Consider the following 19,576-nt stretch of genomic DNA (forward strand, 5'->3'; position numbering starts at 1 on the left):
TGTCAAATAACAGTTTTCTCATATATAATAGACTAGAAGGTGGCCCGATTCTAACGTATGAGGTAGTCTAGAATGTGCATGTAGGTTAGCAGATTGAATAATAATGTAATGAACGGACTGGATGGGTTAGGTTTAATTTAATATTCTTATAATTGTTTATTGGTTTTAAAATGACAAACAACAGAAGGAACATTTTTAATAGATGAGTCTAATGTTTAATGATGTCCATGGCTTGTAATGAAAGAAGGCCATGAACAGTGTAAAGTTAAGTAAAAATATGCTGATGCTGTGATGTGGCCCAATGCTGGTATGTGTCCCCATCGTGGTGCAGCCACCATCCTGACATGTGCCCCCATCCTGTGGGGTAATGTGTGTGGGGGGCGGAGTGCAGGGGTGGGGGGTGGAGCCGAGTGGGGCTATGGCGCTGAGGACGTCAGTGCCGGGGGCTGAATGGCTGGGGACAGGTAACTAACAAGGTGTGCATGTGTGTGTGTGTGTTTGTGTGTGTTCAGGCGCTTTCACCCTTGCGTTCAGCACAATCCGCCACTATGGAAAATAGCACAGTCTGTTAACGCACTGCGCTATTCTCCATAGACTTGTATTGACTGTGGAGACACGGGAGTCAGTGGGTGCTCTCGTCTGCTGGCCAGGCCGCCTTTAGAAAGACAGCGTGGCCCAGGGCTCATCCCAACTGAATGTCCAACCTCCTTAACTGTGGGCGGAACACTACTCAAACAACACAGGGTGAGGGAATCACAATAGTAAGACTTTATTGGATCCCCAAACAATTAACGGCACATAGCACATAACCAGCAAAACACACAAATGTAACAAGCAACATAGTCTCACCCTTCCGCTGGCTCACCAGGGATTTAGAATGTCCATGCCTCAGAGCTTCAAGGGCTACTTACTCCAATCCAGCAACACCGAGAATGGAATAACACCAGATTTAGGAAGCTGGCTGAGGTCTGCAAAGTCTGTAGCCAGGTGACCAAATTGTCCCAACCTGGGTTTCTTCCTTAAGTAGTCTCTGGTATGATGATATGATATAATCCTTGCAGCCGGAGTCGAAATCCCTAGACTGTGGTATGGTCTCCAATCAGAATCGGAGTCCCTAGATTGAAGCCATGTAGCCAAGTGATCCTCTAGTAGGAGCCAAAGTCCCTAAACCGAGTCCACAAGGCATTCTGATTCTGATCTCCAAGCCAGCTCCTAATAGCTTAGACTGGATCATGCAACATCCATCAACAACCTGGTGACTCCAAGAAGTCCCTTTTAATAGCCATCGCCTTCCCTTAGGATATACTGTGCCCTTATCGGATTGGTTGTACAAGGTTGCTTCTCTTATTGGATGAATTTCAAGCTGCATGGATAATGTTCATTTAAATGATGTGGACAGAAAGACTGAGGATATTTACATGTAGTCTGCAATCCACAAACTGACAATGGCCACTGAGGTAATTTAGATTAGATTAGCAATACACAACTACATTACAATGGACGCTCAGAGGGGCTTGGCAGAAACAATAGATTAGCAAGCATGAGTTAACACACAGAAGAACAATACGTCTGGCTAATGTAAGAAATTTAACCCACGACACACATTGAAAAGTCTGTGTCGTCACATTGACGACACACTGTAACGCAAGTGTCTGCGTTGCATCCACTGGACGACGCTGCATCGTTAATTTGATGCAGTGTAGTTTGGAAGGAACGCTACATGTCGCGTTTTATGGGTTGTTAAAATATCGCACCTTGACAGATTCCAATAGAATCCGCCAAGGTGTCTAATGATTGTCTATGGTGGCGTATTCCGCCTCTATGCACTAAGCGGCGGAATCCGCTAACTTATCCTGTCACGTTCTACTGCGCATGCTCAGCATGTCCAGCAGAACGATCTAAATCGTTTAAAATCACTCCTGGTCTCTCTTCCCCCTCCCTTCCCCTCTCTCATACTCACCGATAATGGCTGCGGCACTGCACAGCTGTCACAAAGCTCTGGCGGCTTCTCCTCTTTTGAAAATGCCGGCCACTCATTATTCCCCTGCCCACCGGCATCTATGATTGGTTGCAGTCAGACCCGCCACCATGCTGAGTGGCAGCTGTCTCACTGCAAACAATCACAGCTGATGGTGGGCGGGTCTATATCGTGTGGTAAAATAAATAAATAATTAAAAAAAACGACATGCGGTCCCCCCCAATTTTGATACCAGCCAAGATAAAGCCACACGGCTGAAGGCTGGTATTCTCAGGATGGGGAGCCCCACGTTATGAGGAGCCCCCCAGCCTAACAATATCAACCAGCAGCCGCCCGGAATTGCCGCATCCATTAGATGCGACAGTCCCGGGACTCTACTCGGCTCATCCCAAATTGCCCTGGTGCTGTGGCAATCGAGGTAATAAGGAGTTAATGGCAGCATCCCATAGTTGCCACTAAATCCTAGGTTAATCATGGCAGGCGTCTCCCTGAGATACAGTTAGGTCCAGAAATATTTGGACAGTGACACAAGTTTTGTTATTTTAGCTGTTTACAAAAACATGTTCAGAAATACAATTATATATATAATATGGGCTGAAAGTGCACACTCCCAGCTGCAATATGAGAGTTTTCACATCCAAATCGGAGAAAGGGTTTAGGAATCATAGCTCTGTAATGCATAGCCTCCTCTTTTTCAAGGGACCAAAAGTAATTGGACAAGGGACTCTAAGGGCTGCAATTAACTCTGAAGGCATCTCCCTCGTTAACCTGTAATCAATGAAGTAGTTAAAAGGTCTGGGGTTGATTACAGGTGTGTGGTTTTGCATTTGGAAGTTGTTGCTGTGACCAGACAACATGCGGTCTAAGGAACTCTCAATTGAGGTGAAGCAGAACATCCTGAGGCTGAAAAAAAAAGAAAAAATCCATCAGAGAGATAGCAGACATGCTTGGAGTAGCAAAATCAACAGTCGGGTACATTCTGAGAAAAAGGGAATTGACTGGTGAGCTTAGGAACTCAAAAAGGCCTGGGCGTCCACGGATGACAACAGTGGTGGATGATCGCCGCATACTTTCTTTGGTGAAGAAGAACCCGTTCACAACATCAACTGAAGTCCAGAACACTCTCAGTGAAGTAGGTGTATCTGTCTCTAAGTCAACAGTAAAGAGAAGACTCCATGAAAGTAAATACAAAGGGTTCACATCTAGATGCAAACCATTCATCAATTCCAAAAATAGACAGGCCAGAGTTAAATTTGCTGAAAAACACCTCATGAAGCCAGCTCAGTTCTGGAAAAGTATTCTATGGACAGATGAGACCAAGATCAACCTGTACCAGAATGATGGGAAGAAAAAAGTTTGGAGAAGAAAGGGAACGGCACATGATCCAAGGCACACCACATCCTCTGTAAAACATGGTGGAGGCAAAGTGATGGCATGGGCATGCATGGCTTTCAATGGCACTGGGTCACTTGTGTTTATTGATGACATAACAGCAGACAAGAGTAGCCGGATGAATATTGAAGTGTACCGGGATATAATTTCAGCCCAGATTCAGCCAAATGCCGCAAAGTTGATCGGACGGCGCTTCATAGTACAGATGGACAATGACCCCAAGCATACAGCCAAAGCTACCCAGGAGTTCATGAGTGCAAAAAAGTTGAACATTCTGCAATGGCCAAGTCAATCACCAGATCTTAACCCAATTGAGCATGCATTTCACTTGCTCAAATCCAAACTTAAGACGGAAAGACCCACAAACAAGCAAGACCTGAAGGCTGCGGCTGTAAAGGCCTGGCAAAGCATTAAGAAGGAGGAAACCCAGCGTTTGGTGATGTCCATGGGTTCCAGACTTAAGGCAGTGATTGCCTCCAAAGGATTCGCAACAAAATATTGAAAATAAAAATATTTTGTTTGGGTTTGGTTTATTTGTCCAATTACTTTTGACCTCCTAAAATGTGGAGTGTTTGTAAAGAAATGTGTACAATTCCTACAATTTCTATCAGATATTTTTGTTCAAACCTTCAAATTAAACGTTACAATCTGCACTTGAATTCTGTTGTAGAGATTTCATTTCAAATCCAATGTGGTGGCATGCAGAGCCCAACTCGCGAAAATTGTGTCACTGTCCAAATATTTCTGGATCTAACTGTATCTTCCATGAGTAACCTGTAAGTTAAAGAAAATAAACACATACACCCGAAAAAATCTTTAACTTGGAATAAAAGACAATAAAACCCCTCTTTCACCACTTTTTTAAACCCCCAAATACCCCTCCAGGTCCGACATAATCCACAGAGGTCCCACAACGCTTTCAGCTTTGCTAAATGAAGCTGACAGGAGTGGCAGTAGAACACCGCCGCTCTCTATCAGCTCCACGCAGCAACTGAAGTGAGCCACGCGATCAGCTGTGCCCTCATTCAGGTGACCCGTGAACACAGCTCTCGGGTGGAGGACTGAAACTGTGGCCACGCGTTACCTGAGTGACGGCACAGCTGATCACGTGGCTCACTGCAGTTACTCAGGGGATTTGCGGTTACCTCTCTCTCTCCTCCCGACCGCAAATCTTTTTTTCCCGGCAAAACATTAAAAAAAAAAAAAAAAATGCAAAACGTTCTTTTACAGGAGTCTATTACTTTATTAGCACACTACTTGCAACGCATCCGTTACATGCGTAACGGATGCCTCACAACGCAAGTGTGAAAGCAGCCAAATGTGTGCGGGGCGGAGTGTGGGGTGGGTGGAGCTGAGCGGGGCCATGGCACTGAGGGCGTCAGTGCCGGCGACTGCATGGCTGGGGACAGGTGACTATCCAGGTGTGTGTGTGTGTGTGTGTTCAGTGTATACATGCAGAGGACGGAGTGCAGGGGGGGTCAGAGCCGAGCGGGGAAAAGTGTCGGGCTGTTCAGTTAGGCTCCTTGCACACGTAGCCAGGGTAAATATCGGGTAACTAAGCAAGCGCTTTGCTTAGTAACCCAATATGTACCCTGGTTACGTGTGCAGGGAGCCTTAGCTGAGCCGTTGGTCACAGGCTCTTTAGCGCACGTGCTGTGGTGACGGTTGTCACTGTAATGATGTCATTTTGGAGCAAGACAGACAGACAGACAGAATAAGGCAATTATATATATATAGATAAGGCCCTACTGAAGATTTTACATTCAGTATCCTCCTTTGCATTATCCTGTATTGGTCACTGTAAAGCTTGTATCACATCTGAAAATTTATGAGAAAATTGGTACAACTAAAACCCACTGTTTTGTAGCATGGTATTCAATACATATATTTAAATCAGTGATGAATTAGTATCAAGCATACCACATTTGGAAAAGACTATTTCATTATTGGTATTAAACCTTATCTTTCATTGGCTGGCCAGCCACTCAACAGTCCAGAATAGGTACACATAGGTCAGCATAGGTTAGTGAGGCATCTCAACGGGTATCAAATTAGACCTTGAAAATCGTCACCCATTGGGCCCAGATCATCAGCCCAGGTAGACGATGATACACACAAGGGGAGGGAAGGGATAAGATAATACATTTTCCCACATCAGAGTTTCCAATGATCCTGACCCAGTCACCAATGGGTTAAACACAGAGAAACCTCACAGACTCATAACACTGATAGTCACTTTAACCCTAAATAAACTAACTAGCCTGCTAGTGATACAGGGAGGGAACACCTATGCCAGCAAGCATTCGTCACAGCTCAAAGGAAAATAACATGTTGTACTAGCAGATGTTCCTCAGCAGCAAGACCTAAATAGGTACTAGCATGAAGACAAGGTCCCTATTCGAATGCATGGGGGAAGAAAACAAACAATTTAAAGGGTTAGCGTGGTGAACCTCAAGTGTATCGCCACTAGGGGGTGTGGCTTCGTCAGGGGAGTGCCAAGACCTTGTCTTCCTGCCAGTATCTATGTAGGTCTTGCTGCTGAGGAACATCTGGTAACTATACTGCTAGCATAACATGTTATTTTCCTTTGAGCTGTGACGAATGCTTGCTGGCATAGGTGTTTCAAGTAAAAGATGAAAATTTACTTTTTCCCACAAAAATGTTGCTTTGCCTCAAATTTTGCATTTTGGTGCATGGTATATTTTCCATTTTGGTGCATCTGCACCATAGTATTTGTTATGCAATTTCTCCTGAGTATGTTGATACCACATATGTGGTGATAGACTACTGTTTTGGTGCACAGCAGGGCTCAAAAAGGAAGGTGCACCATTTGACTTATGGAACACAAAATTGGCTGGAAAAAATAGCGAAAGCCATGTCACATTTACTGAGCCCCGATGGGCCTAAACAGTGGAAACCCCCCACCAAGAATTTATTTAGATGTCTGCTGAGCACCTGGAACCCCCAGATGCTTCACAGAATTTTATAATGTTGAGACGAGAACCTAAACAAATTTATTTTTTCTCAAAATATTTTTTTTTAGCTCCAAATTTTGGGGCTAAAAAAAATAATAGAATTTGTTGCAAAACTTCTCGTAAATATGCAGATACCCCATATGTGGTACATTACTACTATTTGGGCACACAGCAGGGCTCAGAATGGAAGGTGAGGGCATCTCATGACAGAAAACCGTGTTTTTTAACAAGAGAAGCATATTTGGTGCAGAAATTTATATACCATATTCTTGCACTAAATCTGCATCTTCAAGCAAAAAAAAAAATGCATCAAAACATGATGCGGTTTTGATGAGAGAGTGATGCGATTTTTTTTTTTGCCATGAGATGTAGATATGGTGCTGGAATATGGTGTATACATTTTTCCACCAAATCTGCATCTCTCTGCAAAAAAATGCACAAAACGGTTTTGACACCATTTCAATGCAGTTTTCTGCCAGGAGATGCAAATTTGGTGATGAAATGTCTGCACCAGATTTGCATTTCCTGGCAGAAATCCGCACCAAAACAGCGTCCAAACCATTTTTGTGTGTTCTTTTGACAAGAGATGCAAACTTAGTGCTGAAGTTTAAACACCATATTTCTGCACCAATCCTAGCAAAAAAAAAAAAATCGCATCAACACTACATGCATTATGATGTGGTTTTGGTGATTTTTTTTGCCAAGAGATGCAGATTTGGTGGAGGAATAAGGTGTATGATTTTCAGCACTAAAGCTGCATCTCTTGGCAAAAAAACACCCAAAAATGCTTTTGATGCTATTTCAGTGTGGCTTTCTGCCAGGAGCTGTAAATGTTGTGCAGAAATCTGGTGCAGACATGTTTTGTGCCCGCACGCAGTGCCTTTCTTTAGTATGTATATAGCAGAGCCAGAATCGTGACAGGACCCCATGTGGATTACTTTTGAACTGGGTGTTTGGAGTAAATAAAGGTGTGAAAAGGCTGTTTTTAATTGTATTTTATTTCAATTAAAGGAATTTTTCAGTGTTTGTGTTTATTTTTATTTACAGATTAGTAATGGGGGTCTCATAGATGCCTCCCATTATTAATCTGAGGGTTAATGGCAGCTGTGAGCTGTCATTAGACGCTTATTAACCTGAATGCCACAACGTCGGTGACATTGAAAGCAGCCTGGTAAAATGCCAGGATTGTGACATCCAATGAATGCAACAAATCAGGGAGGCTACAGGCTACTATTTTTAGGCAGAGGAGACCCAATATCCATGGGCCTCTCCTGTCTGAGAATACCAGCCCCCAGTTAATGGTTTTATCATATTTATTATTCATTTAAATAATTTTAAAAAACCTGCATGATGTCTCTCTTAATTTAATACACAGCCAAGATAGGAACATGGCTGGGGCTGCAGTCTGTAATCATATGCTTTATCTGTTAAGGGTATCATAATATGGTGGGGACCCTATGCCAATTTATTTTTACATCACTATAGGGACATGCACAGCATGTGTGATTGCAAGCAGTCAGAAAAGCTGTCACAATGGATGGGGCTGCAGTCCAACTGCAACCAATCACAGATGCCGGGACTGCCATTGGGTGAAGTAGGGCATATGCATGAAGCTAATGAGAGACCCTGGAAGTAGTGTTACAGCCGCGCTGGAGACTAGTAACTATAACGTACCTGCTTATTTTTATTTTCTTTCTTTTTTCTTTTCTTTTTCCTTAATTACTCAGTTGGCTGGATCCGGATAATTATCTGGAGTTCCCAGAGATCTCTGGGCCGTTAATTGGTGCAAGTGTACTGGGTAAGTCACAAGGATCCGAACTTTTACAGTCCGGATCCGCCCATCACAAGTTGCAATATCTTGAAGTAGAATGAAATTTATTTTAATCAATTTTTGATTATAACATGCTCAGTAGATTATATACTTTTTGCTATTGTCTTTAAAAGGAACCTGTCACCAGAATTTTTCCCCTTCTGCAGTTCATGGGCTGCATTCTATAAAGGTTCATGTTGCTACTGGCCCCCCTTTTAGACCTAAAGAACAACTTTATAAAATATTACCTTTTGGTATGGTAGTGAGGTTTGCTGGCCCTGTGGGCGGGCTGTATTTCCTCAGTCATTCCCCCTCCTGCCGCTGTTCGCCGTCACCCAGTGTTCATATACATAGATGAGGCCACCACCCCTGCATGTTATGCAGTGCTCCTGAAGTCTCGCGCATGCGCAGTGGCACTATCACAGGACTGATCACTGTTTTCAAATCGCGAGCACCGGTGATGTTATTGCGCAGGCGCGAGATTATGGGCGGCTACTTGGATGACGCTGATGATGACTTCAGGAGCGCTCATTTATGTAAATGAACACTGGGGGATGGTGAACAGCGGCAGGAGGGGGGATAACGGACGAAATACAGCCCGCCCACTGGGCCAGCAAACCTCATTACCATACCAAAAGGTAATATTTTATAAAGTTGTTATTTAGGTCTGAAAGGCGGGCCAGTAACAACATGAACCTTTATAGAATGCAGCCCATAAGCTGCAGAAGGGGATTCTTTTAGTAATAGCGAAAATTCTGGTGACTGGTTCCCTTTAATTCTAAAGGACTATAAAGGAAAGGCCTATGATTGATAGCCATAAGAAATTCATATATATTACTTTGACCAAAGGTGTAACTTACTGTCCCTGGCTTCTCCAAGTTCTGTAACAGAGGACCTCACCTATCATGCAACACTAATAATCCTGTAATTGTTTTATATCCCAAAAGGGTCTTCAGGCATCAAGAACTGTATGTGACTGCTACTTCTGTCACCTATAGCTATATCCCTTTATTTGATGATAATAATACACTTTCTGTGTTCAAGAGGTACATGACCCTCTTTGTTTCTATATTGCATTATACCAAAGAAGGAATCAAAATAGTGAACTTCCTTTTTGACATTGATCATATTGCCCTGTTTTCCTTTTTAATGTGAAATATCTATCATGTATTTCAGTACAGCAGACTGGTCATCCTCAACCCTTAAAGATGTTTTCCAGTTTGACATAAAAAAAACATTGCACCCTGCATACTTTAGAATGTAAAGGTTCAGACAAAAACTATAATTACCATATTTTCTTTTTGCTCTTCTAAATTATTGTGTTTCAGAAATTATGGTTTAACTTAAACAAACTGTCTTCTGCAAATAACAAATATATGCTTCAGATATGTATTTCTACACAGACACATCCTTATCTATACTATCTCTTGGTCATTGTAAAAATTAATTTAAAAAAATGTCAGAGTTGTCTTAAATCAGGAAGTTTCAGACAATATCAAAATATAGAATAAAGAGGTCAGTTGGTTTTGAGACCCCAATTTTCCCTGCCTCAACAATTGTCATGTGCCTTTAGGCACAATACATTGATTTACATTTTTATTGCAGAGAAGACTATTTTTTTCATCTTTGTTCTGTGGATACATTTGATGTTAACAGAAATTTAGAGCTTTTTTTCGTAAGGTCCTGTAGAATTCCTTATTTCTGTAGGCACTATATACTGGTGTATATGTTTAAAACATTCCTTATTTTTTGATCCATTAATGGATGCATTAGTTTTACTAAAAATTTTGGGTGTTTTTTATTTTTTTTATAAAAAGAAACAAAAATGGTTATTATTAATAGAGATGAGGGAATTTAACAAATTGCTGAATTTGGCAACTCCACCAGATTTTATTGAGAAATGTAATTCTGAGCTATTTTAGTCTCCATAAATTGAATCTCTCCTTTTATGCCCTTGGTTCTAGAAAAATTGTAAGATGTAGAAAAAATCAACAAAATAACCAATATTCCCCACACCTCTGCTTCCCATTGTCCCCCATACATTCCTCAGCATGTCTTCTTACTGCTGGGTAAAATCCTAGGCATTAACAATCTATGCCAGACTTCTGTATGCACTGCAGGAACTCCTGGGCCTAGTCATGGCCAAAAGTCTTAGGGGTACTTTGCACACTGCGACATCGCTACTGCGATATCGTCAGGGTCAAATCGAAAGTGACGCACATCTGGCGCCGGTAACAACGTCGCAACGTGTAAAGCCTAGATGCGCCGATAAACGATCTCAAAAGCGTTGTAAATCAGTGATCTGTGTAGTTTCGGTCATTTTCATAATGTCGCACCAATAGGAGATACGATGTTGTTCCTCATTCCTGCGGCAGCACACATACATTGCTGTGTGTGAAGCCGCAGGAGCGAGGAACATCTCCTTACCTGCGTCCACCGGCTATGCGGAAGAAAGGAGGTGGGCGGGATGTTTACGTCCCGCTCATCTCCGCCCCTCCGCTTCTATTGGCCGCCTGCCGTGTGACGTCGCTGTGACATCGCACGACCCGCCCCCTTAGGAAGGAGGCGGGTCACCGGCCAGAGCGACGTCGCAGGGCAGGTAAGTGCGTGTGAAGCTGCCATAACAATAATGTTCGCTACGGCAGCTATCACAAGATATCGCATGTGCGACGGGGGCGGGTACTATCGCGCTCGGCATCGCAAGCATCGGCTAGCAATGTCGCAGCGTGCAAAGTACCCCTTAGGCTAAAGTGCACATCTGGTAAAATCACAGCCTAGCCTGAAGAAGCCTTCATCACTTGGTGAACAAAAACAGGCATGTGGACTGTACAAGGGAAGCAACAGATCTTTTTCTATCAACCACTATATTAATTGTGGGACTACTTTTGTTGTCTACTATGCAACCTGTGCGTGTTCCCTGATCTATGTGGGTCTGACATCACGTGAGCTCCGCATACGAGTCAGAGAACACGTCAGGGACATTATTGGGGCCAAGTCGGCGAAAGATATTAGTCTACTTAAGACTATACCCCGCCACTTTAGGCTTCATCACCAGAGTGATCCCAGTTCTCTCCAGGTCAGGGGCATCGATGTAGTCCAGGGTGGAATTCGGGATGGTAACTTGCGCAAGACTCTCACCCAGTGTGAGTCCAAATGGATCATACTTCTAAAAACCTTGGTCCCCAGCGGCCTCAATGAGGTCGTCAGTTATGCCTCTTTTCTGTGATAGTAAGTCCCTTGGAGGAGATTTCTCCCACACCCTTAATCTGGATTTTTATATACATTTTTTATGTTTTTTATAATTTTTGATGGGGCTCTTTTCTTCCCAATCCTTCTGGCTAAGCTCTTAATACCCTCCTCTGCAGACTACTGAGGTACCCCTTCACAGTCCCGTACTTTCAACATGAACATACACAGCAGTCATTTGACCTTTATATATGGGATACATCTGTGTATAGTTCAGCTTTTTTTCGGATCACTCGATATGCGTATAATCCTGTGACTGCATAGGTTCTGATTAACTTTTCATTCAGGTGGCTTATTTATGCCCATGTTTTTTGTGTATTATATGGTGTATACATATATTTTAATACTAATTTATGTTTTTCTTTTTCTTATTGTGTATCCTTTTCTCATATATGTTTTTTCATATCTGTTCTATAATCATTTGAAGTACAGGACCACCGTTTTGGACGTGATTTCTTCCAAATACATCGCCAATACATGAAACCATATATATGTTCTTTATGTATATCTATCCGGAATTTGCCTTGCTGATTTTTATGTACCCTGTTCTATATTCACTAACATATTATACCACTATGCATAGGAGGTTCTGTTGGAGGTCTATTTTAGACATCGTTTATACATGTAAACATATTCATTTTATGTTTATTGGCACGGAACATGTCCAATCCCTTGTGGCCCTGTCATTTTCATTACCTGTTAGTTATTTTTTCTATTCTCGGCCTTCCTTCATGGGAGGCTTGAGGGGATCCCCTGATTGCAGCAGTGGGCATGCGCGGGCTTGCCGACGGCCGAGCGGCGGTGATTCCCTGCGCCGCTGCCTGCCTCCCGGGTATGCGCCCGAATGGCGTCGCGGGTGCTTTCCCCGCCTTTCGCCCCTCTGCCGCCCGCGCATGCGCCGCACCTGCCTGCAATCATTTCTGGATCCACACCCACCGCATCCCATATAAAACTTTCTGCTCCCCACCCTCCTTATACTGCCCTACGAAAAAGTACGTCCTGCGAAACGATTGTTGGGAGGACTACCCTCCCAGGCACTGTGACCCATCACCACCACAGGTAACTTTGGGGAATTTCTAACCACATTTGATTGCCCCCTTGCAATTTTACTGCAGATTCCTGTTGTTATCTCTTATTTCTTGGCCCTGCGTCAACTTTTTTTCATACCTGGTGTGATTGCATGTGTGCTTTTGTATTTGAACTGGACATGCAGATATAATCTAAGTTATATAACTTGACCCTATAATTTGCCATCTGCATGTCCACTCCATCTCTTATGGCACACTTGCCATTACCCTATGCTACTTAATACAATAACTGTGTATTACCCATTATTTGGCCCTGGATGCAGCCCCACTATAGTTGTTATTATCTACACATTTATTATCTCCACTTTCTCCTTGGTTGCCCACATCCATCCAATCACAGGTGGTCGTGCTGTCTGGGAGGGGGGCCCATTTTAACAACCCTCCCTTTTTTCTGAATCTGTGCAGTCTATTATGTAATTCTGCCTCCATTGTTCTTGTATCTGATCCTTGCATTTTATAGCATTATCACTTTAATAAAATATTTAATATTTTCACCTAATCTTTTGGTTTTGTTCTTCCTTTTCTCCTCCATTGAATATGTTTTTGAAGAATATACCCACTTAGGGACCACTATATAGTGTCGCCCTAGTGTATGAATGCAATTGATATGGCCATTTTTGCATTGTTTCTAAAGGGAAGCAATTATGTAGATGGCCAAGAAGTGAGCAGTGAGCTAAATATTTCTTTTCTTTTTTTTTTTTTTTACTTTTTGATAAAACTTGCGGAGAGTAGCAAAAAATAAAAAATCCATATTTTGGAATATATGTGTTTTCGTACAATTTGAATGCAATTCAATTCTACTTGAATAAATTTGACCAACTCTAATCATAACGTTATCGAAAGGTATTAAAGGAAAAATGTACTCACACAGCGAACAAAGGCGAAGTGCCTGAAATGCCTCTTGCCAGACAGGGATTTTTATGTTTTTCTACAATAAATTTTGAAGATTTTATTAAATATCTGGAGGTCTCCTTTTTCTTCATGTGACCTCCTCTAAACATTTGAATGCAAATGTTCTATTGTTCACTGTTTCATTTCTTTTTGCACAACTTGCTGTTCTTTAACAAGCAGCTTAATAGCAAAATTCACAATAGGTGTTTGAATCACCCAACAAGTTTAATGGTTCAATTAGAATTGGTATTTAAACAGTACTTCTGATCATGCTGTTCACATTTTGCCACCAGGAGACCTAGACGGCAGCTAAGAATAGTTCAACAGTACATAAGATATTGAGACATACCACTTCTCTTTTTGGCTTATGTTTCAATAAAGGATTTGAGATGAGGAAATCACCATTGCATGCTTCTACTTAAATGCCCTACTCTCATGATAAAATATTACTGTGGAGTGAGTTTATCAACTTTTCCAGAAATTTCATAGCTAAGTATCCCTAACTTTTTGTGAGTAGTGTATGACTTGCTTGCTTGCTTGGTACTAATGATCTAGTAAAAGCTAAATTTAATTGTCACTACTCCCTGCTGATTCTCTTGGACATCTCTACTGGATTTATCATTGTGAATCACCAACTCCTCACTGTCCACTTTCTGATCTTAAAAGAAACTGCACCTTCTTGCCCAGGGCCGCCACTAGGCATTTCAGGGTCCCATTCTGTCAACATTTTGGGGCCCCCATGAGACTCTGCCCCGGCTCTACCCCAGCTCCGCCTCCAGCCCTCAAACCTTCCACACTCACTGCCATTCTTGGAAAAATGTGTGGGTCTGTGTGTAATATATATATATATATATATATATATATATATATATATATATGTAAATATATATTGTATACACACACAGTCATGGCCAAAAGTGTTAGCACCCTTGAAGTTGTTCCAGGAAATGAAGTATTTCCTTCCGAAAATTAATAATACACCCCCTACACCGCCTCTCTCCATAATGCACCCTCTACACCCCCCCTCTCCATAATATCTCTCCCACACTGCCTCATGTATAAAATCCCCCCACAAACGCTGCCTCTCTGTGTAATATACACATAATGCCCCTGTGTATATCCCCCACACACACTGCTCCTCTGTATAGTAAGTATCCTCACACACATTGCTTCTCTGTATAATATCCCTCCACACACACTGCTCCTCTCTATAATATCCCCACACACACTGCTCTTCTATATAATATCCCACACACTGATCAGTCACGTGTCATCCTCTCTGATCTGCAATGGATTTCAGCTGGATGGGGCACCCCAGCATCCCTGCGGATCTTCTGCTCATTGGGCGCCTACCATTTGCCTCTGGATGCCGCATCCTCACACCTCCACATTGCCCACAGCATTGTGATGAGAAAAAAACAAGGAGAAAAATTGTTTGAAAAATGCCCTGAATAATAATGAATAAAACGCAAGTGCTTAATAACAGGGTACTTAGTATATACATTTTTGCAAAAAACATAAGAAGCTATCCCACCTCGTCACAGTGTACCCATCTGGGACGGTCCCTAACCAACTAAAGTTAAAACCATTATATATATATAACTGACTTGTGTCTATCAAAACTCCAATGTGAATGGTAACAAGTGGTCAACTGGGTTCCAAACTAAATACACAGGAAAGTGGGAAGCAATTAGTTGTTCAGCCTCAGTATAAGGAGGGCTGCGCCCCCAACTTGCAATAAAGCAAGATAGCATAGAAAAAACACCAACAAGCTGAGCTGTAACAGAAAAACCAGTAAACATGCAACATTACAAGCATGTAAATGGCAGCCTCTAGCCAAGAAAATAATCAAAAATAACGTCTGGAACACCATACTGAGTCTGAACTGGGTGCAAAAAACCTAAAAAATCTACACTATATGGAGAGAAGGTATGCACACCTGTGACTACGTAAGGGGAATATATGAAAAGCAGAAACTGCTGTGTGAATACTGACATGATAAATCCAATAGCTATATGTAAGAATGAAGGTATGAAAAATGGAATCTGCATTACTGCCATGAACATATGATTAAAGAGAAATTTAGCTATTGAATTTATCAATGCAACAGAGCCCCAACACTACGCCAAAGTATTTCTCTACGTTGGGGTCCCTAGTATGGTGTTCCAGATGTTATTTTTGATTAATTTGTAGTCTTTCGTTTGTGAACCCGACCCCACCCAAGCCAGTCCACATTATACGCATATATAGCCTGGGTCTCAGCTTCCCATACATGGTAAGTTTTTTAACTGCATGAGAGGACACACACTAGCTAGGGACCCCAACGTAGAGAAATACTTTGGCGTAGTGTTGGGGCTCTGTTGCATTGATCAATTCAATAGCTAAATTTCTCTTTATTCATATGTTCATGGCAGTAATGCAGATTCCATTTTTCATGTTTTCATTCTTACATATAGCTATTGGATTTTTCATGTCAGTATTCACACAGCAGTTTCTGCTTTTCATATATTCCCCTTACATAGTCACTAGTGTGCATACCTTCTCTCCATATAGTCTAGACAAGAAAAAAACAAGGAGAAAAATTGTATGAAAAATACCCTGAATAATAATAAATAAAATGCAAGTGCTTGGTTTTTTCTTGTCTAGAGGCTGCCATTTACATGCTTGTAATGTTGCATGTTTACTGGTTTTTCTGTTACAGCTCAGTTTTTTGGTGTTTTTTCTCTGCTATCTTGCTTTATTGCAAGTTGGGGGCGCAGCCCTCCTTATACTGAGGCTGAACAACTAATTGCTTCCCACTTTGCTGTGTATTTAGTCTGGGACCCAGGTGACCACTTGTTACTATTCACATTGGAGTTTTGATAGACACAAGTCAGTTATATATAATGGTTTTAACTTTAGTTGGTTAGGGACCGTCCCAGATGGGTACACCGTGACGAGGTGGGATGGCTTCTTACGTTTTTGCAAAAATGTATATACTAAGTACCCTGTTATTAAGCACTTGCATTTTATTCATTATTATTCAGGGTATTTTTCATACAATTTTTCTCCTTGGTTTTTTCTTGTCTAGAGGCTGCCATTTACATGCTTGTAATGTTGCATGTTTACTGGTTTTTCTATTACAGCTCAGTTTTTTAGCATTGTGATGAGGTTGCAGAGTGATGACCTAAACACAGTGGGCCGCGGGATGACGCGCCACCTTCCCTGCTCCACTCGCCTTGCTTCCGGCCACATGGTTAATTTGCATTCGATGCCCTAGAAGGGTTGTACAGAGAAGAATTTTTATTCGGTCAATGACACTTGTTTCTACACCAAACAACTTCTTCCAGTTGATTTATTTGAAGAGATGAATATTCAGCCTTTGTTCTTGGATGACATAAAGCTGGTGGAGATCGAGAAAATTATTTTAATGCCAAGCTTTAATGCTGCCTCTATAAGCTGTGGTGTTAGGTTCACTAGCAGTTGTGGTGGCCGTCTGAGCCAGGGCAAATAAACTTATAGGGCTCAATCAGGAGATTATGAAGCTCAGAATCTCAGGCCATCTCCCACAGCAAGGCAATTGTCAGCTGAATTATGGATGACAATTATGATTATTCTGTGATAGACAAGACCTCGAATCCAGAGAGGGGTGCAGAGGAGATTATTTAATCAGTGACGGGAGTTGTTGGCTTTTGCAATACATAGAGCAGACAAAATGTGGCTAAAATCTGCTTTTTCTGCATTCAGCTTTAAGGCTGCTTTACACGGTACGACCGATTGTGCAATTTCACAATCGATCATACCCAACCCCGTCCTTTTTGCATCACGGGGAAATCGCTGCCCGTGTCGCAAAAAGTCAGTAACCCCCGTCACACATACTTACCTCTCGTGCAACCACGCTGTGGGCGGCGAACGTCCACTTCCTGGAGTGGGAGGGACGTTCGCCGTCACAGCGACGTCACACGGCCGCCGGCCAATGGAAGCGGAGGGGCGGAGATGAGCGGGACGTAAACATCCCGCCCACCTCCTTCCTTCACATAGCCGGCGGCGGCCGCGTGACGCAGGTGAGCTGCTGTTCATCGTTCCCGGGGTGTCACACGGAGTGACGTGTGCTACCCCGGAAACGATGAACAACTAAATTAAACGATATTATGGAACCTAGCAAGCAGTAAACGACTCACGATTTGTGAGTGAAACTGCGTCGCTAGGAGGTGTCACACAGGCCGGCATCGCCAGTGATGCCGGATGTGCGTCACAAAAACCGTGACCCCGACGATCTATCGCACGATAGATTGTCTGGTGTAAAGCAGCCTTTAGACTATGTCATCACACGACTGTTGTTGATGTGGGAGGCTCAACAGTGCCAGAAAGCTGTAGTAGTAGCCATAGTGATGGCAAATCAAATTTTCGGTCATCTCATGTGTTAAAATTTTTTCCATTTTGCCAAAGGACAAATCTATTGCAATGTACAGGTTATGCTGCCTGAAAATAATGGGTATATTCTGGCATCCTGGCTAGAGTTGAGCGAGGTTCGAGGTTCTCCAGTTCGTGGCTCGAGTGATTTTGGGGGCTGTTCTAGATCGAACTAGAACTCGAGCTTTTTTGCTAAAGCTCGATAGTTCTAGATACGTTCGAGAACGGTTCTAGCAGCAAAAAACCAGCTAATTCCTAGCTGGCTTTCCGCTGTAATAGTGTAAGTCACTCTGTGACTCACACTATTATGACATTTCAGTGTATAGTGTGCGGGAACAGCGCATTCAGATCACTGCTGTATGTATAATGGCAATCGCCATTTTATTTTTTTTTTTCCTTGTCTTCCTTCCCTAAGCGCGCGCGTGCAGTGGGGCGGGCCAGCATGTCAGCCAATCCCAGACACAAACACAGCTAAGTGGACTTTTAGCCTGAGAAGCAACGGCATGTGTGATAGGATGTCCATGTCACATGTCCCTGCATTATAAAACCGAACATTTTCCTCCAGCACGCCATTATCTGCCTTCTGCGTCCTTGGTGTCAGACATCACTGGCGCAGCTCCTATCGCCGATACTGCTGTATACGCTCCATACACAGCGCTGGACAGCTTAGGGATAGCACTTTCTATCAGTCCTGTTAAGGGCTCATACCGGCAGGGTCAGAGCCATAGGTGACAGGTCCGTGAAAACAGAGTTTAACAGCTACACAAGATGACAGCGTCTGTGCAGCTAAGGTCAGGGATTTCCTCGCTGCATTTCCCCATTAGGAGGGACAGAAAGGCAGGCTTCCTTTTCTCTACCCAGAGACCCACAACCCTGCCACTGTACCCTCCTGCCCTTTGCACACTCCAACTCATTGTTACTAATGCATTATACTAGCAAACACTGAGTGAACTTAGTGGCATCCTAAACGTGGCTATTGGACTTCTGTATAGTCCCACTAGTGCAAAGATATTTGCAGCACGTCTGTCTGCATTGCACACTCAAACTCCTTGTTACTAAGCCATTATACTAGCAAACACTGAGTGAACCTAGTGGCATCCTAAACATGGCTATTGGACTTCTGTATAGTCCCACTAGTGCAAAGATATTTGCAGCACGTCTGCCTGCATTGCACACTCAAACTCATTATAACTAAGCCATTATACTAGCAAACACTGAGTGAACTTAGTGGCATCCTAAACGTGGCTATTGGACTTCTGTATAGTTCCACTAGTGCAAAGATATTTGCAGCACGTCTGCCTGCATTGCACACTCAAACTCATTATAACTAAGCCATTATACTAGCAAACACTGAGTGAACTTAGTGGCATCCTAAACGTGGCTTTTGGACTTCTGTATAGTCCCACTAGTGCTAAGATATTTGCAGCTTGTCTGCCTGCATTGCACACTCAAACTCATTATAACTAAGCCATTATACTAGCAAACACTGAGTGAAGTTAGTGGCATCCTAAACGTGGCTGTTGGACTTCTGTATAGTCCCACTAGTGCAAATATATTTGCAGCACGTCTGCCTGCATTGCACACTCAAACTCATTATAACTAAGCCATTATACTAGCAAACACTGAGTGAACCTAGTGGCATCCTAAACGTGGCTGTTGGACTTCTGTATAGTCCCACTAGTGCAAAGATATTTGCAGCACGTCTGCCTGCATTGCAAACTCAAACTCATTATAACTAAGCCATTATACTAGCAAACACTGAGTGAACTTAGTGGCATCCTAAACGTGGCTATTGGACTTCTGT

Source organism: Anomaloglossus baeobatrachus, chromosome 2, assembly GCF_048569485.1.
Source record: "Anomaloglossus baeobatrachus isolate aAnoBae1 chromosome 2, aAnoBae1.hap1, whole genome shotgun sequence".
Classification (NCBI taxonomy): domain Eukaryota; kingdom Metazoa; phylum Chordata; class Amphibia; order Anura; family Aromobatidae; genus Anomaloglossus; species Anomaloglossus baeobatrachus.